Source organism: Dermacentor silvarum, chromosome 7, assembly GCF_013339745.2.
Source record: "Dermacentor silvarum isolate Dsil-2018 chromosome 7, BIME_Dsil_1.4, whole genome shotgun sequence".
Classification (NCBI taxonomy): Eukaryota; Metazoa; Arthropoda; class Arachnida; order Ixodida; family Ixodidae; genus Dermacentor; species Dermacentor silvarum.
The window spans coordinates 160,761,316-160,787,735 of NC_051160.1; the positions used below are offsets into that span (position 1 = coordinate 160,761,316).

General features: G+C 45.8%; 1 protein-coding gene and 1 pseudogene across 2 annotated transcripts in view; one reads left to right on the top strand and one right to left on the bottom strand.

Annotated features, from left to right (window-relative positions):
* LOC119458625 (Kv channel-interacting protein 4-like) overlaps nt 1–26,420 on the bottom strand; it is a 465,522-nt gene that overhangs the window by 167,340 nt on the left and 271,762 nt on the right. The window lies entirely within an intron of this gene.
* On the top strand, nt 3,109–3,287 carry LOC119459770 (U2 spliceosomal RNA; annotated as a pseudogene).

The following is a 26,420-nucleotide window of genomic DNA, read 5'->3' on the forward strand; positions in this document are numbered from 1 at the left end:
AAAGCAATGCTATGGTTCTTCGCGATGCAAAAGATGAGAGAGATAAAGATGACTTAATGCTAGTCACGCTAGAGTCGCAGTGATAATCTCTGACAATGAAGCGGGAGGCGCGGTTTTGGACTGACTCGAGAGTCGCGATTAGGTAAGCTTGATGAGGTGACCAGATAGGGGCTGCGAATTCCAGTTGTGGCCTTACGAATGTCTGATAGGCGATTTGTCTGGTGATGGCCGGACAGTTGGTCACACAGTGCCGGTGCACAGTTGGTCGCACAGCCGGTGCACAGTTGGTCGGAATGAGGCGTTTTTCTCGAAAGCAGCTTCTGCTTGCTTAATTATTTCGTTTGGTTTATTCTCCCAAATACACTGTGGGTCTGAGACACGTCATAATGGAGGTAATTTCGAGCAGCAGCGGTTACTGAACGTGTACTCGTAGTGCAGCGCACGAGCGTCCTGAATACCGCACCCATCGCCGATCGATATGCGGGGGATCGAACCTATGACGTCGTGGTCAGCACCAAAACTCCATAGACATTGAGCTACCACGATTAGTCCGCGTCTTTTATAGTCTATGCGTCTTACCGATCGATAATTGAAGCTTTCCCTTTCGCTAGAAAAAGCTAAACCAGATCAAGTCCCTAGAGCTGTGCAGTGGCTTCTAAATTGCTAATTTAGCAAGGCGCATATTTCATTATGCCAAAGGCGGTATAATAGGTCCTTTACAGCCTTTGATTTCGGGGAAGCAGCGCACGTGACAAATGGGATTGTCACACAACCATGAACGATGTAGACATACACGGCGCCCGTGTTTGTCCTCATCGAGCATGTTTGTGCGAACGTCTGTTTTTCCAAGAGCGCTGCATCACCAAAATCATGGATCACCAACTAGCCCGTCAGTACTTAATAAGTAGGTCCTTTACCGCCATCATAAATTTATCAACTTTCTACCGTAAGTATCTTTAATCGCCGGAGAAGGAAGCTAATCAAGTTGTTCGAAACAAATCAACACAATACATACATCTATGGCGAAGTTGCAATAAACATAATCGCGGTATCTCTTTACCGCTTATTTTTGCCGATGTGTCTCGTCCCTGCATCTTTGATATTTTGCATTTCTTAAAAAGAAAGAAGGAAAACACATACCGCGCCGTTAGTTTACAGTCGACAAATTTAAAAGGAGTTGGTGAAGTTGATATCGATTCATAGATCCACCCCCTCCAGCCTTATCATTGCCACGTGCTTCTCTTGGATGATTCCCGCATGAATGAGTTTATTTCTAGGAAAAATCGCTATCAAACTTTACAGTTTCTTGGGGGTTTAAACTGCTATATTCTTAACGGCAGACTGCTATAGCCTTAACGACAGCATTGTGGTTTCAAGCGAATTCCGCCCCAGAAATAGTGACGGTACACTAAATGCTTGAAACAAAACGTGTTTTCATCACCTAACGTAAATAACCGTTCACTCCAATTTTTCATAGTATATGGAGTATTTTGCTGTTTAGGGCCTTATGTGGGCATCTTGATGTACTTCGAAAACACCAGTGCATTTGTTTTCGAAAAGTGTTGGTTTATATATTGCATGTGATAGGTTACGCTGCTCGAGCTCTATGAGCCCATTAGTGGAAGAGCCAGATATTACTTGTGTCTTTAGTTGAATGTAGAAGAAGGTAATCATTAATGTTTATATCAATTTTTTGTGAAAGTGTATCGTTCCAAACATTTCAGAGAATGTTCAAGTCTTTCTCTGAGACTTCTCGAGCTTTGGTGCAGTTATTCTACATGGCCTTAACTGGTGACTCACAATTCTTTGACGTTAAGGTGAGAATCGCTCTATTAATGCTGATGTGTGCATTTCCCCCGTTTAAGAGATGATCGCTTGGTTCCTTTCCCTGACCTTCCATGCAGAGCGGATGCTAAAGTGTGGAGGAGTGATTTCGGGAGGAGGGAGGGTATGTCTACTTCTCCTAGACTTCTTTCACAATGTCTATGATTCAAGTCTATGATTTTTAAAGCGATAGTTTCCTTCGGCCTTTCCTCCACTTCGCGGTTTGTTTATACCTTCGTGCACTATATGTCACTAGTTGTCACTAGAAATAAATGAAATAAATGAATAAAAAGTGTGCGATTGTTGATTTTAAAGCATGGCTGCACAGCACAGAAGCTCGATACTCTAACCATTAAGAGAAGGAAGCATTCCTTCAAGCATGAACTTTAGACGCGTCGTCGTATTGGAATTGCTCCCATGTTATATTACGGTTAGGTGTTCTGTATAATAAACCATTTTCACTCTACAACAAGGTTTTTTTAACTTTAATATTCTAACAAGAACATTATTTTTTCTTAGGTAAAGCAAGGTGGCGAAAGCTCCAGCCACGCCCTTACGACCTTTGAGTGCGTCAGGCTCCACATAGGCCACGTTTCTTTGTAGAAAGGCATACGAGTGCTATTGACGGAACAGTTTTAACACTGCCGGCAATCTAAGATTTTAGTAATGTTCTATGTAAGGCTAGTTAGTGCATATATAGAGGTTTAAAACGAACAATAATAACTAAAGAAATCGAGACAAATAGCACTAGGAAATCGAGCAATGGATTTCAAAAATCACGTACAAGAAGCTTTTCTAAAACTAAAATACAGCTGGTTAAGGCCTATATTTATTTTTGTGAAGTCTATGGATGTGAATCATTGACCTGGCAGCATTTTCAGAAAAAAATTCAGTGCAATTCCACTCTGTGAAGGTGGATGACCAGCGAAGCTGTGTATGTGGTGATTGACCGTTGTTTCGGTGAAACGTTCCAACTTTGCGGGATCGGGACCACATGGACGGTACGCATTTCATTCCACCTCGCGGTCCTGGCGGGCAGGACGCTTACGCTTGGCTCCTTCCGCCACCGCCGCGCCCATTCCCTTTTCTGTTCACGCCGTCGTTCTTCTTCAGTTGTTCTTCTTCAGACCATACAATACGCGGCCTACCAATTTCACAGTCAGAGGAGAACTGAGGAAAGGAGCCTATGTAGAGCATGACGTCAGGAGACAGAAGACACTCAGCTGCGTAGGCACCAGTTCGAATATGCGGGATGGCGTACACGTGTATGGTGCGAACACAGACATGGCCGACGCGGGTCAAAGTGTAGTATCTTTTATTATCAGCTTAATGTCTGATACGGGATGTATTTGGACCTAAGATATTAAACTTATTTTGGAAGTTGGCGGGTTGCTTGAAGCCTGCTTCACCGCTGCCGTGGGTCATCCCGGCATTGCAAAATCTTCGGCATCGGCCCATCGTTTTTGGTCTACAGATATCGATCCGCTGGAAACTAGCCATATACAGCTTCGCTGTAAAAAATGTATTCTTTTGAGCTCTGATGCTGGCGTATAGTTTTGAAAATTCCATGGACTGCCAGACGAACCCGTACTTCGGTCGTAAGTAAAAAATGTCACACTTTCGCCCTAAGGGCGAAGCAATGAATGCGATAGCAACACAGCAATGTCATACGAAGTAAGGGGAGCGGCTTTGGTAGCAATATGAATTGTAGTAAACATGAGCTGATTAAGTAAGCAGGTGTGCTGCGGCGTAAGTAGACCGACATGATGAGAGACTCGATGACCACGAGAAGGCGCGTGTGAAACGGTGGTGTTGATGAGAAGCGCTTCCCGTGGGCAGCGTGTGCGAAGGGACACACCTGTAGCGCTGCACTGCCGATCCGGGCAGCATTGCATGGGTAGCGTGCGTTGGAAACTGTGGCCCGACTATTACTAACTGAATGAACAAGCGTGGTGTGAGCGCGCACAAACAAACATGAATAGATAACACTGAATGACTGCAGACAACGACCGTCAAAACGCTGGCAGCAAACGCATACGCCGCAGCGGGCGAAGGTACGTGCGGTCTATCGCTTCAACGGAAACTCAGCGGCGAATGCACAGCGCATAAAGGTCAGAGCCGTGTGGAGATAAGAGACGGTGCGGGCGAGCGACGAGCGCGGTTGTTGGCACGGTAGAAGTGCGCCCCCCCCCCCCCCCCCCCGCTCCCTCCGGCGCTGGCTTCCCGCTTCCTTGCTTGCACGTGGGAGCTTGAGTGCGTTCGCTCTCCGTGATAGCGCGCGTCCCCGCACGCTTCCGCTCGGGCATACGGCGCGCGGCGACGATTTTATCTATACGGAACCTCACGGCAACGGCGACGACGACGCCGACGGCAGAAATCCGGTTGAAGTGTCCATATAATTGATATCTCAATAAAATATACCCGAATGTTTTGCCGTAGTTGTGGTCATCAACTAAAACAAATAAAGGAAATAGACAGCGTCTGTAAAAAATCACTATAAATAAAGTGCGATACTACTGCTTTTGCACTCTACTAAGAACATTAACTTTTCAGTGTTCCGCAGCCACATTTCTCATTGCGGAGAATAGTGGGTTCTAACACGTACTTCGTATATAACACAACTACGTCGACTGTAAAACCCAGCACTGCTTATAATCACGTTTACACCGATCACTCATCTTTTTAACGAAATTTATCAGGAGTTAGATATACTACCCTTCACTGTTGAGGTCAAATACAAAACACCGCTTTTAGTAGATAACATTATAGGTTACAGTAATCCACTTTCTTCTGCCATGTTCATTGTACCACTTGGAAATACGAGACAACCATAGAATGGTAACTACAATTTGCCCATATGCCAGAATGTATACGGCAAGAGACGTTGAAATTCACGGTGCAAATGTTTCGAATGATTTGCCAATTACAGTAAAAACTGACAGAAACTTCAAACTGTCGTCTCAGCTGTTCGACACAAATCATCAAAGTATTCTCGAATGACCTACCAGTACGCTTACATGCAGTTGTATTTTTCTCACTTCAGTGTTCACGACTTATGGCAATTACATATTTCAATGCTTCAACTTTTATGTATCTCACGTTTCTCTTTGTTTCTTTCTCTTATTTATATTTCGATCCTTTGACCTGCCTGTCGACGTTGTTTCCTTTAAGCCGGAAACTAGGGTCATGGCTTTCGGGCCAAATAATATTATATGCAAATTTTGCATGTTCAACTAACAAAGTTGATTGATAGACTGAAAACTGTTATTTTCTCTTGGTCACGTCAATAGAGAGTAAATAATTGCTTGCTCAAGTTGAAAGTAAGGAGAAAACAGGGACGCCAGTGCATGATATGGCTATATGAGATTGTTCAGGCAGCTAGGAAGCGTCTCAGTCAGCTTAAATGACTTTTCGTAAACAGATCTCATTGACGTTCATATGTTCATCGCTTCAACAAGCGTCAAGGGCGACTCGATGGTACGTAATCTAATATTCGGTCACTTGTGGCCGTTTGATACTGCGCCATTAAACATTCTGTCGTAAAATAATCTCCCCCATAAAAAATATGTCCACAACAAAGAGAAATACCAGACATAACTTCGTTGCCCGGAACCGAGAGAACATTCAATGACACAGTGAATAATAACGCAGTACCCAGAGGCGAAAAACTAAGATAAACATTAAACGGAGCCCACGCACTGTGGGAATGGACGCAAGCGAAGCTTTCTATACTGTTTGCGTTGATTGACGATAATTGCCGGAGATGGTTACGGCAAGTGTTTAGGTTCATCAGCGTTTATGCAATACCAGAGCAGTTAGTTGATGTTCATCGTTACTGGCGTGCACCACTTGCATTTGTTTACGTAGTACACAGAAGACACAGCGAGGCGTGTTTGCTTGATTCGTTGTTGTTGCCATTGTTCATAGCCTGCGAGAAGGTTAGCCGGGTCATTGCCTCACACGGCGCACTGCACCGTCGCAGAAGTGTTAAACTTTAATTACAGTATGGGGCTTTACGTGCCAAGTCCACAACATGAAATGGCTGTAGTCAACGGGAAATTGACAGCCATTGTTAGCAGCCTGCATGCCAAAGTACATTCGTGCGTTTGTATATTGTATTTTGGTTATCTGGCTCAGGCAAGTAATGCTAATGAAAGAACAATTATAAAACATCATTAGCTTAGTGAAGCCCAAAATGCTCATTCGAGCAGCCATTGTCCAGCTTGACAGGCCCTATGGTGAAGTAGCAGCAGCCGAGGCGAAATGCACTGCCAATGTTAGCAGCCTGCACATCGAAACGAAAACACACCATGTCGAAACGAAAACAAAATCCGTCATGTTGGAGCCATCGTGAAGCTTTACATGCCCCTAATGGCCAATAAATTCTGGCAAGCGCTAACAAAAACACACCGTCGGCTCACTTTACTCCACAGCACAGTCGATGGTAATTTCATTAAGCCTAAATGTTAGCAATGCAAGCAGAGTGACGTGTCCCTGTCACCCGTTTCCAGGTAATTATATCGCCCCCATTGTTCTTTACAACATGATGAGATGAATAACGCCAATGAAAGCTCAGCGAGAAGCAATCATAAGCTTCAGGTCGGCCTAAGCAGTACTGTTGGAGCGAGCATGATGCTTTAGATGCCCCTCAATGCCAATAAATTCATCCAAGCGTTATCAGAAACGCACCGTCGGCAAAGTTTACTCAATAACACAGTCATTGTTAATTTCATTAAGCCACTTGAACGAAAAATTGCAATACAAGCACACTGACATGTCACTGTTGCCCGTTTCCAGGTAGTTGTTCTGCCCCTATACATCCTTAGAGCATGTTGAGATGAATAACGCCAATGAAAGCTCTGCGAGAAGCAATCATAAGCTTCAGGTCTGCCGAATCAGTACTGTTGGAGCCATCGTGAAGCTTTACATGCCCAAATGCCAATAAATTCATCCGAGCGTTAACAGAACCGCACCATCGGCTAAGCTTACTTAGCAGCACAGTCATTGTTAACTTCATTAAGACATTTGAACCAACAATAGCAATTCAAGCTAAGTGACATGCCCCTGTTGCCCGTTTCCAGGTAGTTTTGCGGGCCATTGTTATTTACAGCCTGTTGAGATAAATAATGACCCGCCATGGTGGCGTAGCAGCTATCGTGTTGCGCTGAAGCACGAGGTCGCGTAATCAAACCCCGGCCACGGCGGCCGCATTTCGATGGGGGAAAAATGCAAGAACGCCCCTGTCACGAGCATTGCGGGCATGGTAAACGTCCTCCCATTGGTTAACGTACATTAATGCGGAGTCCCCCACTACGGCGTGCCTTATAATCAAAATTGTGATCGTGGCACGCAACACCCCAGAATTAAAATAAATTCAACTCAGATGAATAATGTCAATGTGAGAAGGTCCAAAATACTCATTCGGGCTACCACTGTCGAGCTTGATGGGCCTGGTGGTGAAATAGCATTAATCGTTGCACTCATGAAAGGCACCGTTAACAGTGTGCACTTCAAAGCGGAGTCATGTCGTAGCCATTGTTTACTTTGTTCATCTGACTCGGACAAGTAATTCGAGTGCAAGCAAGTATATTAATCCTGAATAACTTTAGGAGGCGCGAATTCCACATTTCGGGAGCCACTGTCAAACTTGTTAAGCATCTTGCATAAGGATAATGCAAGAGAAGTACTCAGACAGAAAATTACAATGTAATTCTATGTGAACTCTCTAGAAGGGCGGGAATCTCGTTAACCTACTATAATAGCAGCTTTCTGTTCTTGTGCCAGCATTCTGTTGTCGTTTCGTTTTTTGTGCCAGAAAATGCTGAGTAAATTCGAGCGTGTTTTATGAGGCAGTTTGTTCATTGTACAAGCCGCAGGCAAAGCGACGGCCAGATTCAGACCATGAAATTGGGGAAGTAGTAAATGGTGAAAGTTGCAAAAGCTCTCAGTGCAGGGCCTTGCTGGGTTTCATTCACTGAAAAATTCCGTTGTAATGATGAAAGCGTCAGACAGGAAGTGACAGTAACGCAGTTTACTGTCATAGGAGGTCAGCATTCTTTAAAACAAAAATACCATCCGGTGTCCCCCAAAGCTTGGTTCTTGGCCCGTTGCTTTTCCTAATATTTATCAACGACAAACCTATTGGAATTTCATCTACTATCCGTCTATTCGCAGATGACTGCGTGCTTTACCGACACATCAATAACCACCAAGATCACGTACATCTGCAGAATGACTTAAAGCTAAATGAAAACTGGTGCTCAATGTGGATGATGAAGCTTAATGTTTCCAAGTGTAAATTTATCCATGTGTCTCGAAAACGTTCTAATTCCATTTATACATACTCGTTGCACTCGACACCGGCATCGCAAGTACAGGAATACCGGTACCTAGGCGTCTTAATTACGACAAAACTAACCTGGGCAGAACACATAACAAATGTTGTAGCAGATGCGTCGAGGTCGCTGGGATTCATCAAAAGGAATCTATCTTTGTCGCCGCCCTCTGTTAGACAACTGGCCTACGAAACATACGTACGCACAAAGCTTGAATATGCTGCATGCAGTTTGGAATCCCCATCAAATTTACCTCATTAACACCATTGAAGTAGTCCAAAACCACGCAGCACGGTTTATATGTCCTAAATATAACTACACGCAAAGCATCAGTAAAATAAAAAAAAACTCCCTCAGTCTCTCTTCCCTAGCACACCGACGACGAATTGCCCTACTCGGTTTATTTCACAGGTTATACTACACATTTCCGCATTTACATGGATCGCTCCTTCTCCCGCCGATCCGCACTTCTCGGCGTCATTTTAATTCACTGAGCGTTCAGCGTCTTCACGGTTTACTAACACCTTTAACAACTCGTTTTTGCCTGTGAATTGTGATAGCGGAATGGAATAAACTACTCGAATCGGTCGTCCTTGAATGTGATCACGTAAAATTTCGTGATTTATTATCCACACTACCTATGTAATCTTTGTATTAACTACAGCTCACCTTTCTTTCGGTTTGTTTGTTTCAATCATGCTTTTTTAAAATTTAGATCCTCTGTACGAACTGTTCTTGAAATGTCCTTCGCTCCGCCCTGTATATACTGTGTATAATGTGCTTTTTCTAGCAAGTCTTAGTGATCCTTGTTAAACCATGTCTACCCGGGGTTTTTTTTTTCAACGGCTTATTAATTAAATGACTTCTCTTGCGTTTTCCCCGCTTTTATATTTTGATCACTGACCAGCTTTAGTGTATTTTGTATGTGTACTCCCCCCCCCCCCCTTATGTAATACCCCAAGCAGGGGCCTTTAAGGGAACAATAAATGATGATGACACCCCACTGCACAATGTTATCCGTGTTAAAAATGTGTACCACCTTATGTGATGGGCAGCAACATAACAAGGTGCTGTTTCACAGTATGGCTCTGTTTCAGGTGTACTTCTGTTGAGCTGTCACATGCACTGATGCATAAACACATGAGCGGGGATAAGAGGCAAAGTAATTCTGCAACCAACGTGATGTTTTTAAGACAATGTACGTGTAAACTTTGCTGTTGTTATAGCTGGTAGTACTTTCTTTTGTGCAGGTTGGATAACCACATTGCGGCAACAACACAACAGGTAAAGACAGAACAGTAGGAGGAAACACAACGAGAAGGAAGATTGAGAAGACAAGATAGACGAGAGAGAATCACGTTTATGAGGTTGGTGAGGCCAGCCCTCCTATTCACATGACTTGGTGCTTTGAATGCGACGAATTAAAAAAATTTAGAAAAAACGTTACTGCAAGAAAACCTACAAACACAAACGCAAATATAAAACAAAATGGAGTAAATAAAAAGAAAACATTCATGAGCCATTCCAATCTGTCAAGGTGGATGATCAGCGAAGCTGTTTACCGCATGACACAAAGGTGACACATGGAGAGTGTTGAACAAAGGTACGAACTTATTTATTGTCCTGAACGGCGGTCATCACGAGGATAAGTACGCACACACATTCACGTATCACCCCTGTTATTACAGACGTACGGACATACCTCCTTAAGCAATGGCTCATACCCCCGTAAACGCGGCCTCCCCATTACGACAGAAGTGAAATTCTACGCTGGAATGAAGAATGGCAACGAAGACAGCTGTCAAAGAAGACGACGACGAACGCGTGAACAGTGGCATCAGCGCGTTCACGTGGTTGCGCCGAGGGGCGCCAACCCCTACGCCTTGATCGCCTTATCAGGTGCGCACTACGTCAAGCACTACGTCATATATTCACAGACACACAGCGTGTTAGACACAGGTGGCCGTTAAACCGAGATCCGATGCGAGCAGCGATATGCGTATGCTTTTGTTGTTGGCTGTTTCACTCTCACTTTTTAGGGGGGAGTTTTCCGCGCGGATGCCATAAAGTCCCGGATCATAGCCATAGACAGCTTCACTGTAATATACATAAACACGCAAGAAAACAAGCACATATTTACACACAGACGCAGGTAGAGGTATTAGGGGCCAGTTCACAAGCCGCGGTGCCTACCTTGTCGTGCGTTTCTCGTTTTCAGTTACTTCAACACGGCGATAGAAATTTTTAGTAGCAACATATCATGAGAATCCAAAATCATGCAGATCTTTGTTGTAAGAAAATGTGTCGAGCACTGGCAGCACAACTTACATCTGATTGTGTAACAGCAGGCATTCTACAGTTGGCGCGCACAGTGAGCAAATGGCACTCAGCCACACAGCGATGCGAATTTATGCCAAGCTCCCTTGTAAAGGCACAAGTTTAACGGTCATAATTATATACTACTTGGTAATGGGGCTGATATTAATGAAACAAATACTGCGACCAAACATCTCACCGTTACTAATTCAATGACATTCGCTCAAAAAGTGCTTGCTATGTCACTGATTGTTGGCACTGGTCGACAGCAATCAATCGACGGTACTACACGACGCTCGAACGATGCTGCTAGACGCTCGGCTATCTTAAATACTGCTGCCACCGATCGTTTGCACGTTCAGCTGGCAGTAACGAATCTTTGCATTGCAGTTTGCTTTCGCAATGCTCGTAGGTTTGTTTCACCTGCGTACGGTTTTCTCAATTCTCCCGAGCATGGTTTTGTTCTATCACTTCACCTCGTCCGACAGAAAATACAGCGACACACTCCACAAACACACCCATCGCTGGCAGTAGGCACCAGACTTTGGCAAACTTTCCTCGTCATACCTGCCCTTCGGAGCAAAATAAAACACCATGGAACAAATACACAGGACCCTTGTTTGCAGCGGTGCGGTCACCGCGGGATCCTGTTTTCAGACGAAGCGTAGTGCAGCGTCACCGATTCTCGGTGAAATATTTCTTCGCCGGATCACTGCTCAGAACAAACGCACGCAGCACAAATGGTACCGTGCTCACCGATTGAATCGCGATACTCGCACCACTCGGCAGTCGGTGGTTTTTGCGTTACCGGTGAGCGCTGGGTGGCAACTGAGAGTACGAATGCATGCTACAATGGATCAAAAACCATCTCGCTTTCATGTGATAAGCATTCATCAGGTGGGTGTGCTCAGCGCCCGCCGGTGGCGCAAAAATGATCAAGCAGCCACACGCTCTGAGTATCTCGTTTCAATTGCTGGGCACTGTACATTGTGAGCTCGCAATAGTATTTCCGGCATGACAGAATCCCGAAAACAGTTTAGGAATTCACTCTGACGAGGAGCAGACGCACACAGCTGATCCGACTCGGCCCAGTTCGAAGCGCGGGTGACCATGTTCACCGGACGGCCTTTGGCCACCGGTCATCCGGCTCATGACGTCAGTCTAGAGTGCGCGACCATTGGTGTTGGCTCGTGTGCTTCCGTCTTTAAGTGGCAAATGCTGCTGCCTTCTAAATGTGTACCCAACTGATGTGATCTGGGAGCGAAGTGTGGGAAGGCTGTTATTCATTCTTTTCGTGACTGCGCTTGTTCGACCCATTTTCTACCTCCTCTCTACCATTCATCTGCCTCCCCTCCGGACAGATGCATGCTAAATGCATGTTGCATGCATGTTGCATGAAAGATAGGCGCTGCAGTTTTTGCTATGCTTTTGAGTGGGTTCACGCATAATTACTGCATCCCGGCCACGGCGGCCGCATTTCGATGGGGGCGAAATGCGAAAACACCCGTGTACTTACATTTAGGTGCACGTTAAAGAATCCCAGGTGGTCCAAATTTCCGGAGTCCCCCACTACGGCGTGCCTCATAATCATATCGTGGTTTTCGCACGTTAAACTCTATAATTTAATAATTACTGCAGTCGGGAGGGTATTATGGCGACATCCAGTGGGCTAGGCAGGAGCTTGGCCGTCGCTATGCCTTACCGCAGCCTTTTGTTTGCGCAGTTTGCCTACTGCCTTCCTGGTTTCATCGACGCTTCAGTTACTACATCGTACAATAATTCTACTGTGTACATGTCAACCAAGTCGCAACCAGGGCTGTACGTGTCTGCATCCACGGCTGACTATGTGCACACGGAGTGCCCAGTCACCACCGCGTGTAACAGTGCTGGGTCGTGCGTTTGCATACCTGCCGGCATAAGGCGCATTCTCCACTGCTGTGACGTAATCGCCGACTATTAATCCACAGATGGCATTGGTGCGTGACGTCATACTTCAAGTATTCAAAAGCTCTGATTGCGGCTCCGTTCTTCTCTGGGCAAGGTAGCAGCTTCGGCCTCGCTATGTACCGCATCCTTTTGTTCGAGCAGGTACGTTACTATGGGTTCCTTCACTGATTTCAATCGGATGAACGTTATTTATTGCTGCTGCCTTGTCCACGCAGCCTAGCTTTATATCTATGGCGTGCACTGTACTCCGTTCAGCGTTTTATCGTAGACGGAGACGTTGAGCTTAACCCTGGTCCCCGCAAACTTGCATCAGCAAGATCTACGAAAAAGAAGGAAACTATCAAACTATCATTATGGAAATTATTGTTCCCATAGTGCTTCCCATCCCACACCAGAATATTTTGTTGCTCTGAGTGGCAGCGCAGGCTGTGGTTCCGCCAATGCTCCCCACAACACATCTGCCACATTGTCTATGTTGCAAAAAGACAAATCGCGATATCGAGAATTTACGGCAATCATTTACAGTTCGGTTCGATGCCATAAAATATCGTTTGCCGTCGTAGGAATCTTCTTGCGGATCACTTGATTGTGTTTCACAACGTTGTGATAGTCGGGAATCCTGTATAATCGCACTGGAAATACATGGTATGATTGGCTCTATAGATCCCCACGCACTGAAGCATTAGTACGACGCCTGAGTTGATTATATTCATCCCAATCACTCTCACATACCAGTACATCAGCATATGACGCTCTGTTGTCCAGCCTGTTCACACTGGAATCTTCTTGTTCTCAAGCTAGTAAACCTCTTTCTCTTTGAAATCAGCTGCAGTCTGACCTAAATACACTTAGCACTGCTGTCTCGAAAATCATGGAAAAGAATCATGATTTAGAGAATTGTTCAAGGCGCAATAACATCCTCATGCATGGTCTTACGGAAGGTTCTAATGAAAACAGCACTTCATTAAAAGCGATGATCTCTGACCTTCTTTCTCAAATACTGCGAATGCAACGTTCGCCAATCGAGCGGTTTCACAGAATCGGGAAAAGGCTCGATGGTAGTTCACGCCCGGTAATAACAAAATTATTGGACTTCCGGTTCAAGATTGATGTAATGAAAAATGCTTTCAAACTCAACGGCTCCGCTCTTCACATTTCTCGAGACTTTTCTGCCCCCCTAGAGTCTGCTCCGTTCACAAGAAATTTTAGAACGCCACTGCTTCTTACCGTACTAATAATGGGAGCGTCATGCTACGTTTTTAACACTTTTTCGATGATGCCGTATAATTTAGTTGGGACAAGTCTGCTAATAGTCTTTTAAGAGTCAATAGTGCTCCCGATTCACTACCCTTGTTCTCTTGTTGACTACTTTATCCGCCTGTTGCCAAGGTTACATTACTAAACCATTGATTGGCGCATGCATACATCTTCTCAAAGTCCCCACTACATAGAGAACAAAGGCCGCTTATTGTTGGACTTTCTAGCCTAAATTCTACCTATAATTTCAGAAAGTGAACTCCATGAAGTTATTTTCAGCTTTAAGCGCAGTACGCATGGTATTGACGGTTTATCAGTGAATCTGCTACAAAGGAACTTTACAGCATTATCCAATATTCTTCTCTTCATATGTTGAACAATTTTCTTGATACCTCGCTTATCCCGAAAGAGCTTAAGGCCGCAATTGTTGAACCGCTTTTTAAAGAATGGCAAAGGGATGACATGAAAAACTATCTACCTATTTCTATACTGCCTATACTTCCTCATATTACTGAAAAATTTCTCTTGATATCCATATCATCCTTCATTGAAAAATTTCCATTTTTGTCGACTCGACAGTTTGGTTTTGTTACTGGTCGTGGTACAGTAGCCCTTCTAGAGGAATTTTCTGACGAACTGTTTTCAGCTTTCGATAAAAATTTGTTTAGCGTTGCTTTATTTTTGGACATATCTGAAACTTTTGATACAGTTCATCACTGGATTCTATTACAAAAAAATTATATTCCAGCTCGTTTATGGGTCCATTTTACGATTTCCTCAAAAACCTATCTCGCAGAACGGTCATAAGTGGTTGTCTTAGACGAAATGATAAATGCAAGTGGTAAGCTTCTACTGAAGGCCGGAGTTACTCAAGGTTCCATTCTATCCCCTTTACTTTTCAATATATTTATTAATGATTTATCTCAGGTTCTTTTAAAATGTTTGGCGCTTCAATACGCTGACGACACTGCGTTGCTCTCAAAACATTTTTCTTACAATATGGCTATCTCGAATCTTCAGAATAATGTGGACAAGACAATGACTTGGTTCACTAATAACTGTTTAAAGGTTAACGCCTCAAAGACCCAACTCGTTTGCTTCAGATCCCCTTTAAAACCAACTGTAATAGACGCACCAATTTTCCTGCACAGTCACAACTGTCATTCCTGTCGATACGTGCCGCTTAACTATACGTGAACTCGGTAAAATACCTGGGAGTATTTTTCGACAGCGATATGGCGTGGCATAGTCAATCTATCACATATTTGCGATAAGCTTAGAAGAGCTGCGTGGTTATTCTTTCACATTAAATCTATCGTCTCGTTTCAAGTAAAAGAAAAACTACGGCGCATGCCTTGGTCTACAGCACTCTTCGATATGGGATTACCGTTTTTGCGTTTTGCCCTACCCTATGGCAAAATCGTGTTGATTCTTCGGTTAAAAAATATACAAAAAAACATAGCCTACAACACTCCGTCAATCACAAATGGTAACATCTTCTCAGCGCTTGGAATGCCATGCTTCTGGACTCTGCTTGTGCAAACTGGTGCTACGGCATTTTTGGTTCTGTGATTTAAAGTATTTTATACAGCTCCCTGAAGCTTTCGTAGTTGTGTTCGCTTTGTAGTTAGCGATCCTCAACGAGATATAGTGAAGCTAGACGTTGTGTATATGTGCCGAAAATTCTGAACGATTTGTGAAATGAGGCATTCTCCATTACATCAAAAAAGGCATTGAAAATATGATTTGTTCAATGTAACACGGTTGCTTTATCATTTGTAAAATATACTGTTCATCATTTCTAAAACATGTACGTTTTATGTCCTAGGTGTCGATTGTTGATTCTTGCTCCTTGAATTGCTTCTTGTTCGTGTTAAGCTTCCTAACTCTTAGTCGTCCTGCACTATATTGTTATATGTCGATGCTAAAGTAAATATTGCACGCTCGTGTCGCTGTTTTTGCCGGGCGAAGTCCCTCAAGCCACTAGTGGCTTTGACACTAGTGGCTTGACGCTAGTGAATTATTGATCATGTTTCTTGTACTATGTATTCCTTTCAGCAACATATTATTATTATTATTATTATTATTATTATTATTATTATTATTATTATTATTATTATTATTATTATTATTATTATTATTATTATTATTATTATTATGAAATTGTAAGTGTTTCGGCCACAAAGATGGTCTCGGATGAGGAGGCTAAAGGCAGACATTTGGGCACTATGGCCTTAGAAAAGGAATCACAGGGCGCTTGCACGCCTCAGGCCACAGTGTAGTCAATCGCTTACGTAGTTTCAAGACACCAGAGATACATTCATCCGAGTCATGTAAGCGCTGAAATAAATGATCTTTCGCTGAAATAAAATCACCTGTGAGGCTGTAAAACATTTTCATTTTTTTTATTCTACTTCATTCCGAGCCGGAATGAACTGGTTTGAACCGTATTGTTTCTGCTCAAGAACTTAACCTGAACCAAATCGGAAAATATGCAGAAGTATGAACCTGAACCCGAACCAAACCCGAAAAACGTTTTGATTCGGCATTCGGGCTATGACGCGTTGCCTTACGTGAATTATTGATCATGTATTTGCAAACAGCGCAGAAACGACACAACCAAAATTTCGATTCACTGCTGAGAAAAAGAAAAGTCCAGCAAGAAGCAGAACCTGCCCGTCATTTGTGCACATGACAGACGAGTGGTTGGTCTAGTGTCAGCCTTTAGTTGAAGTGCGATGACAGAAAAAGAAACACGAGCCCGAAAGCCCTGGCAAGCCAAGAAGCGAATGCGAAGCTGCAGAGGGAATATTACGAGTGCACCCATTACGCTGTAGTGATACCGGAAAGCCCGAATCGCCCACTACCGCATCCGCTCACTATGCACTGCTTGCTTGAGTGTTTACTTTTTTTCAAACGCGAAGAGCGGACACAGACAAGAAAAAACGACAGAAGCGTCATCATTCAGTTGGAGGTTTAATGTCGACACGCGCCAAATGTGTACAAAGCGGAACGCGCTAACATGAAAACGGGAGCAAACCAAAGGGATCTAACACGCCCGGTCCTCTATAATTGTGCTTTTGATTTGCTTTCCTGTCGCAGTGTTCTTCTCGCGCTGCGTAATTGGCACTTAGGGAAGCCTCCGACCACGAAGTTTGAATAAGACAAAAGAGGAGAAGAGTTCGTTCAATCGTTTCGCCAGCGCTTCACTCGTCGTCCGGTTCGCTGTAACTTTCTCTCGTGGAATCGACCGTTGATTGCGACAATCTAATGGCTGCTTAGCCATCTCGCCACACCCGGCACTGTAACAGCCTTCGATTGTCGTCTGCTTTTCGGGTAGAAACTGCACCCATTTCGAAACTAAAGGGATGCTTTCGCTGGCGTGGAGTCGGAGAGAAGGTGTGACCTCCTGTTGCTTCGTAATGTGTTCGCTACATCCTTGAGCTCCCCTACAGCGTGAGCACTAACCAGGAATTGCCTAACTATATCTGTCAAATAGCTTGTTAAATGCGGAAAAAGTTCGTTTTGAAATGTTTACCTGGTGCACATTGACCCTCGCAGAAGTTCGTATTCAGAATGAAGCACAATAAAACGGTTGTGCGCAAAATACTGCTCCAAGAATACAAGTTCTTTCTTTAGCACTAACAAGATACACGCTTGCGTTATGAATTACACGTTAATGAAGAAATATTACGCAATACATGGGCTATGTTACGTGGGCTCACTGTCTGTGCCCCGGCGCAGTTCGCTAATCCTCTGGCTTACCTCATGCCCCAGGTGTTGCTGTCTTCATTGACAAGTGGCACGGTGTATGTTCCCTCGAGGTGCACGGGCCACTATCATGCTGCTTTACATAGGCAACTTTGATCCTGGACTGCTCAACGATACGTTATTCCAAGATGCGCAACGGAAAGCCAAACTGCCGCTGGTGCCTCTTCCACCATGGCAACCCACAGGAGCAACAAAATCAGCGTTCCTGCCAGATATAAAACAGCCGCGACCATCGGCAAAGATTTGTGGGCTCGGTGACTGCGCCCCGGTGCAGTTCACTAATACTCTGGCTAACGTAATGCAGATGCTCAGACACTTCACGCTTCAAATGTGGCGGCTACCGCGCATTCTGTTGGCTGGCAAACTTAAAAGACCCTTCAGGGAGCCTAGCGTGGCGGAGCCTGAGATTGCAAGAATTTGACATCATCGTGGTCTGCAAGTCCGGACGAAAAGACTTTGATGCCGAGTGCCTGTCTCACGCCCCCATCAACCCACCGCCGCAAAACGACCAAGCCGAGGTCACCTTCTTGGGGATCACAAGCGTCGACGACTTCGCCTAAGAGCAGCGAGCAGACCCGGAACTGGAAAGCCTTGCTGAGTACTCGGAAGGCAAGACCGACTTGCTCCCTAGGGCGCTTACGCGTGCATTGTCGTCGTTTTTGCTGCAGAACCACGTCCTCGTAAGGATGCTCTCACCAGTCCGCGCATACTACCTTTTCGTTGCGCCCTCAGCCCTGCGGACTGAAGTTCTGCACGTCTTGCATGATACTCAGACAGCCTGGCAACTAGAGTTTTGCAGTACGCTCGCAAAGATACAGGAGAAGTACGATTGACCGAGCCTGACCGCCGACTTGGCCCGTTACATCAAGAAATGCCGAGGCTCTCAGCGACGCAGAACACCACCAACAAGGCAGCAAGATTGCTAAAGTCAATAGAACCTCCTTGTCGGCCATTTCAAATAACAGGAATGGACACTATTGGAGCCCTTTCCGACTTCAACATCCGGGAAAAAGTGGATCGTCATGGCTACCTACTATGTTCCCCGTTACGCCGAAACGAAAGCCTTGCCTAAAGGTAGTGCCGCCGAAGGAGCGAAATTCTTCGTCGGGAATACCCTGCTACAACATGGTGGTCCAGAATTGCTCATCACCGACCAAGGAACGACTTTTACAGCGAGCTTATCCAAGTGATTCTGCAACACAGCCGAACAAGCCACTGGAGGAAAAAGCCTACCACACGCAGACGAGTGGTCTTCCAGAGCTGCTGAACAAGTCTTGCTCGCCGACAAGTTATCAGTGTACGTCGACGTCGAGCACAAGAAGTGGGATACCATCCTTGCGTACGTAACCTTCGCATCCGACATGGCGGTGTAAGAAACAACGCAGGTCCCACCATTCAAGCGGGTTTACAGAAGGAAGCGGACGACGACTCTCGATGCCCACACGTTACCGACGGATAAAACCTCGTCATCGTCGCCTTTCCGCAACGGGCCGAAGAAGCACGACAGCACGCCCTCCTGTGGATCAAGAACCAGTCAATGACGGACAGCCGACACTACAATCTTCGACGGTGGTACATAGTATACCAGCTCGGCGACTGTGTTTCGGTTTAACCCATATTTGCCGACGAGGATAGAGTGAGAAGTTTGTGCGGCGCTTTCTCGGACCCGACAGACGAATTGGTGCGATGGACTATGAGGTCGTGCCAGACGGCATTTCGTATTCACAGCGGCGCCCCTCGCGACCTGAAATAATCCATGTTTTACCCCTTAAGCCGTACTCGCAGCGCTAACGAATTTTTTAAATGTGTTTCTTTGTTATTTTTATTTACGAAGTGCGCTTTTCTTTTTCGCTCTTGGGATATGATTGTAGCATCGGGACGATGCTTTTTAAGAGGGTGCATTGAAACGCATACTTCTTTATCTGTATCCGGTGATCGCTTTTCACCAGCTATCAAATGTTCAAGGTTGTCACACAGCGCAAGACACCCCTTTCTGTATCAGAAGTTTCTCGAATGTTATCGCTGGTTCTACCTATTGTCTATGTTTCGGCCGAGCCTCGTGTAATCGAATTCTGTGCGCAACGGGAACACTGGTGCATATTATAGAACCTAAGCGAGCACCAGCGATTAGACTGTAATGTTCGTCGATTTGAATCGAAATCTGGGGTTTTACGTGCCAAAACCCTGACTTCATTATGAGGCACGCCGAAGTGGGGGAATCGGGATAAATTCTGACCACCACGGGATCCTTAACGTTCCCCCAATGCACGGGTCACAGGCGTTTTTGCATTACGCCCCCATATAAGGCCGCGGCCGGGATTTGATCCCGCGACCTCATGCTTCGAAGCGCAACACCATTGCCACTAAGCCACAGCGGCGGGTGGAAGGTTCGTTGAGCCATTTATAAATAGCCGACGCGTCTGATGCACAGATCGTATTTTCGATGATCGCCGAATGTGCTCGCCGCTACCGTCGTACTTTGTATTTCACTTGCCTTTCGGGGCACAAGTTCCCCCAATAAACAATTAGTTTTCTGATAAACAGTTATTGCTACTGTGTTCTACATCGCCATTACCACGTTACAATATCTGATGAAACAGACCTACAGGAACACCTTTATAGCATATTAAAATGGTATGTCTCCTGGTTAATGACACTTAACGCCGAAAAATATAAAATATTATCAATTTCCCGAACCCTTTAACGCCTTGTGTTTCCTTGCGAAATTGAAAGCACAACCCTAGATTTAGCGCCATCACATAAATACATTGGTGTTACTGTTTGTAACGATCTATCCGGGCGTACTCACGTCACAAACGTCATATCAGCTTCCAACAGTTTCCTAAAATGTAGCTTTCGCGAGGCGCGACAGCACGTAAAATTAATCGCATATGAATCAATCGGTCAACCGAAAATGGGATACGCATTATCTGCATGGCAACAAGTATATCTCGGCGATGCGCAGAAGTCAGTTCATAATGGTGCGGCCATATTTATTCATTGCCCGCATTCATACGTCATCGGCGTTACATCCATAAAATTGCAATCCCGTTTGTCAGCGCTCACCTATCGTCGCCGCCTCGCTTTCTCGTCCCTCTATCACAAATTCTTTTTCAGCGCCCTCCATCGCCCACCTTGAATCGCAGCCGCAGCGAGCATATCTCGCCGCATTGGCCATTCCCAGCAAATCTCGAGTCTACACTCACGAGCCACTAATTTTCAAACGAAGCTTGTTATAGCTCGCCGATTTCGGTGGCATCCATGTACGCATAAAATTATCATCATCAGAATTGGCTCGAGCGTCGCCGTCTTCTTCCGCAGCTGGCTCGTTGGCGTCCCTCGGCACGCGCTCGTGCCACTGCTTCCGTGTTCGTCGTCGTCGTTGTCTGCATCCACAGCTGGCTGCGTTGCCGCTAATCATTCCAGCGCCCAATTTCACTTCTCCTCTGTCGTCGTAATGGGGTGGCTGCGTTTATGGAAGTATGAACCATCCATTCATGAAGTTATGAAATTTACAGGCTCAAGTTGGAATCAGCTAGCGCAAAACAAGGGTAATTGGGGATCACAGGTAGGGGCCTTCGTCCTGCAGTGGACAAAAATATAGGCTGATGATGAGCCATTCATTGTCTTACGTAACGGACAGATTAAGGTTGAAGTAATTTTATGGAAATCGAACCAGAATGAACGCGCTCGGCAAAGGGCTCGTCGCCGACGTGCCGATTCTAGCGTGAAAGCTTCCGAAGCCTATTCGAAACATCAGCGAAGAGCCGCAGACCCCGAGTTCCGGGAGCGCGATGTTGAGGCCAAACGTCAGCGTCGTCTTGTCCTCCAGGAACCCGACAACGGTGGTGCACGCCTCGGCAACGCTAGCGCGAACTTCCCCGGTGGGACGGCCAGGCTTCAACGCGATTTTCTCAACCGAAACTCCGGAGCCAGCTGCAGTGCGTGTGAGCGGTTGTGGTTCGAACACAACGGGGTAATAGTCAGTGCACTTCGTTCGGAGGAACACCGAAGAAACCCACGACAAGCTTCGCTTACTCCCATTTCCTCGTCAGGGCAGAAGCTACTGATTTTTTTTTCATCATTATTCTTTTTTTCGAACTGCCATAGACTGGAACGGCCTTCTCGAAGAAGGCATTGCCATCCCCTGGCCAGCTTTATTAAGGCGAAAGCCTTGGATAGCCGTCTAAGGCATTCGCCATAATAAAGATGGCTAAGGCTTTCGCCCTTAATAAAGATGGCCAGGTGACGGCAATGACTCCTTGGAGAAGGCCGTTGGGTCGGAAAATCCGACAACCGTCCGGCGTTATGCCACCAAAACACAAGTAACTCGTCAGGTGACGTCTCAGACACTATAAAGAAACAGTTATCATGAGTAGAAGCAAGTTCGAAATGACTATCGAGGCTACGAACACAGCCACATTTGGTGACGCGTGCGTAAGTAAGCCATCAATTTCTTTATCAATAAAAGAGCTCGATTACCTCTGTTTGCGTTGAACGGACACCCTTCTAAATAACCAGTGTGACCACAAAAGTGTATGCGTGTGATTTTCATGGTTTTGTTCATAATTTCCTAGAAATGTACACATGTCTTATGAAGTGTTGAGGAGGAGGAGGAGGAGGAAAAGAGAGAAGGAAAGGCAGGGAGGTCAATCAGAAGCACGGCCTGTTTGCTAAGCTACACGGGGGAAGGGGTTTAAAGGAATGAATAGAAAGAGGAGCATAATTATACTTGCGAGAACTGGAAATAAATGTGTTGTCGAAGGCTTAGCGCTGTGTATTTGACTAATGTGCCTTTCCGTGTCCCTCTCATTCTGCCAGTGTTAAAAGAATGTAGACGGACGAACAAGAAATATGAAAGCACGACCGTTCTAACGTGTCATTAACCACGCAGAACCTGTGGTGATGTCTAGGACACCGAAAAAAGAGACCAAGTAAGGATAAAAACAAGTAAAGGGAAAACAAGTAATAGGAAGTAACGAGGCATTCGACGAGAATGTTAAAGTAATTTAATGAATGTCTCGTGAGCGCGCAGGCTTCCGCCTTTATCCACTTTAGCGCATGCTAAAGTGAATCAACTTTTTTGCCACGTTCGACAGAGCACCTTGAACGTAGCAACTGTATTGTAGAAATACCACCTTTTTTAAATTTTTGTATTAGGTAAGATTTTCATTGTTTTCCTTACCATGTTTATTAATAAATATCGTACGTTAATACCTTGCATTGCATTGTATAACGAACTTTTTTTATTTGAAACAACACCTTTGTAATAACCCCTCTCCGGGGTCTCTAAGGCAAAAAGAGTAGCAGTTTCGCCCGAAAGGCGAAGCATCAATTACGATAACAAATTATTAGAGAGCTATACGGAGTAAGGATAGTAGTTTTATCGGCAGCATAAACTTGCGCACATTCGCTTACTAAATGAATTAACAAACCTGATGTCAGCACGGACAAGCAACCATGAGTAGATCGCACTCGATGATCGCAGACAACCACTGTCAAACGCTGGCATGATAAGCGCGGCTGCAGCAGTGAGCGAAGGTTCGTGCGGTCTATCGCTTCAACGGAACCTGAGCGGCGAAAGCGCCGCGCATACAAAGGTAACAGCCGTGTGGAGATCACTTTCAAGATACGGTGCGCGCGACAGCCCGGAGCCGCGTAAAGGACGCAGTTGCAGGCAGAGTAGAAGCCGCACCCCCTCCCTCCCGCGCTGCCTTGTCGCTTTCCTCCTTTCGTGTGGGATATTGAGTCGCTAGTTCCCCTTGCGCCCGGTCGCAAGAGACGCATGTGGTGCCGCAGCTAAACGTCGCCTCCCCTCCCTCGCTCCCTCCGTGCCCCCCCCCCCCCCCCCCCCACGGCTTTTCTCACAACGAAGACATCGCTTTTGTTCCCCGCCGTGCGTTCCCTCTCCGTGAAAGCGCACGTCCCTCGCGCACTTTCACTCGCACATACAGCATACAGCGCACGGCGACGATTTTATCGCTCTTGGACTTCATACGGAATCTCACGGCGACGGCGACGCCGACGGCAGAAATCCGCTTGGAGTGTCCATAAAATTGCTATCGCAATAAAACTGAACTGAATAGCCGAATGCAGACTTGTTTTACTTTGTATTTTAAACATACGTGAGGTGTCGATAGGTGTCATGAAAATTGAGTCGTAACCCACTTATACAGTCAACGGTATGACAACTCGCCTGTAGGAGAACTAACACTGGTAAACGTTCACTTGTTACTGGAATCATGAAATATGAAACAGTAGTCGAGAAAGAATGTGGCAAAATATAACAAAAAATTACCCATAAAAAAACTGCGTAAGCTCACCGACTCTCTTCATTTGGCTGTGATTCTTGTCCTTATTGTGGCACGTTGAAATGTTTGGAAGCTTTATGCGTTGCATGAGAACACGTTTTTCAAAATGGTACTTTGATGTGGACCTGCTCAAACGTAACTATTCGGAAACGGTCATTGGTCAGCAATTCGACGGTGCGTTCTGCGACAAGCTCAAGCTGCTAAGGACTATCTCAAGATCGGGATATTTGAAAGTGTCTCAACAATAACAGTCGCACTCCACCGCGTACATTGCTTATTTCTCATGCACTGAGGTATGTAACTCTGATATTCGTAATTAGGGGCGATTACTGGCCTTGGCATGTTGTCACGGCACGCTCAAATGTGCTCTTGGGGGAGCACACTGTTCCACAGTTTCTACTTTCGCATTTATGCTAACGGTCATTGTGTTGTTTCGATCAGTCGACGGGAAAAAATATAGAAAATGTTCGTCTACTTCTGATCGGATCCACTTTCCCGACACTCAGTTGACCACATGTGCCCACTATCAGGTATCTAGAAGTATTTAATAAGCTCTTAGGTTGTGTTCACACAAACCAATAGCATGATGGGCATTTACTTTGAATATCAGGTACTTCAAGCTTTATTCAAATAACGTAAAAAATATGCCCCTTTACTCACATCAAGCTTCAGAACAATGTCTGAATGACATGGTGATGACTAGGATAGTGAAACAATATTGCAAAAAAAAAGCTGTGACTATTCAATAGAAGGTGGCAATTATTGCCCGCGTGTGCATGGCAATGTAATTCAATTATGCGGAAAATTAGCCCAAATGTAATTTCAAATATTCAATTCTGTGGGTTTTCTTTCTTTTTCGTGCCTTTTTCGTGCCTTTTTCGTCTGATTATAAGGCACGCCGTAGTGAGGGGCTCCGGAATAATTCTGACCAACATTGGTTCTTTATCTTTCACAGTGCACGGGCGTTCCTGTATTTCGCTCCAATCGAAATGCAGCCGCCGTGGCCGCCATGATTTGAGCCCGCGAGCTCGTGCTTAGCAGCGCAACAACATAGCCACGGCAAGTCCAAATTGTTGTCGCCACTACACCACGAGAGAATATATTTGCCGTTGCAGGTCATCCTAACTACACGGATAGTTTTAACAGCGGAGCTGTTTAAGCTCTCGGTTACGCAGCGTAGTGCGAACAAAAACTGCTCCAGGCGAAGACGTCACCGCGCATTGCCTAGCCACCACCTCGTGGAGCGGCGTGTGCTTCGTCCATGGCGCGGACCTGGAGACCCAGAGGGGTCTACTCGACCAGGCCCGGCGAGTAGCTCTGGCCAGTGGAGTCTCGGAATAGGGACCCACCCACCCACTCCCAACACCCCTTTCCTGTCCAATCAATAAAATGCTATTCTCTCTCTCTCTCTTCGCCTCCTCTCCGTGCCGTGCACATGTTGCCTTGACATGGCACGTTAAGGAGAGGCAAGGAGAGCATGCGCGCGGCGCGCGCTATGCTCGAGAGAGAGAATGAGAAAATGAGAGCAAGAGAGAAAGAGAGAGAGAAATTGTAGCCGCACCAACGAGCTAACGTTACAGTGGTTAGAATTGGGTACTAACGCGACGCTGTCCGCATTTCCCCGTTTCTCCGCGTTCGCGTCGAACGCGCGCGGTGTCCTTGACTGCAGGAGGTGCCTCTGGCGGCGGCTCGGCAGGTTTCGACCAGCCACGCCCCGGCAAGTGTGGAGGCGCAGGTTTGCCGTGACGTCCCCGGGGAGATAAGTCTCGGAGCCGCCGCGACAGCGGCAGAACTCTCGTTGACTCTGTGGCGACATTGACATGTGACGTCCTAAGAAGTTCCGGACGCGCGAAGAAGCCGCCGCTCATCTTTAAACACGTCGTGCGGCCAAGTGAGAATCTGCGCGTCAGCGGCGAGCCGATTCGGAATACCGTGCCTAGAAGCACATAGCATTTCCTGGCAAAACTTAGCCAAGCTAAAAGCTGGAAGGAGCTAGGTCGATCACCAGATCCGCTGTTTTCTCCAGCTTTGCACCACTAGTGCAAGCTGCCCACATTTTTTTTTCTTTTAGTTGCGTTCTACCTTACGCGACCAGTGGCGGGCGTTTTCTCCTCGTTGTTTGTGAGGGCCCCCGGTCCAAGGATCTCATCACCTTGCACGATGGTGCGACAACGAGTCCGCCAGACTTGACACGAACCTTGAATTGCACACAGGAAAGTTCTTACTTTCATTTGCGAGAAGCGTTAACGCTACATCTAGCGATAACTCGCGATCACTCACACGGCGTCACAACATCGCTTACCTTAATTTTGAGCAGGCTGGGATTGAGATCGACGCCCCCCCCCTTTTTTTTTCAGAGCAACTACCGCTGGATAATCGCGTGCGCCCATCACCTAACCAACCGCAGCTGTTTTCGTCATGACCTGCTTTCACCATGACTATCTTGCTCGGCTTCACACACTGCGACACCATCAGTGACCATGTTCGACAAGTCACTGCTAAACCGGTTGAAAAACTGGGCCTGAATACCCCCCCCCCCTCCCTTAACAAAAGAGCTCTTACGATGGTATTGTTGACAAGAACAAATCGCAACGAGTCCTGATGCTGGACATATTATTAGCATAGCTGTCAACCAATGCCCAAGAGCGCTTACGAACCA